Consider the following 448-nt stretch of genomic DNA (forward strand, 5'->3'; position numbering starts at 1 on the left):
AAGATATACGATGCAAATACTAATCAAAATAAATCCAGTGGGGCTATATTAATATCAAAGCCAACTTCAGAACAAAAATATAAAGATAAAGAGAGATATTACATAATAATAAAAGATTACATACATTAAGAAAATACAGGCCAGACATGGTGGTTCACACCTATAATCCCATCACCTTGGGAGGTAGAAGTGGGAGGATCACTTGAACTCAGGAGTTTGAGACCAGCAAGGGCAACATAGGAAGACTCCCATCTCTACAAAAAATTTAAAAATTAGCCAGGCATGATGGTCTATGCCTGTGGTCTCAGCTACTCAGGGGACCGAGATGGGAAGATTGTTTGAACCTGGAAGGTAGAGGCTGCTGTGAGCTATTATTATGCCACATAATAATATGTCACACTGTAGCCTGGGCAACAGAAAGAGTTCCTGTCTCAAAGAAAGAAAGAAA

This window comes from Colobus angolensis, unplaced genomic scaffold (assembly GCF_000951035.1).
Source record: "Colobus angolensis palliatus isolate OR3802 unplaced genomic scaffold, Cang.pa_1.0 Scaffold75, whole genome shotgun sequence".
NCBI lineage: Eukaryota > Metazoa > Chordata > Mammalia > Primates > Cercopithecidae > Colobus > Colobus angolensis.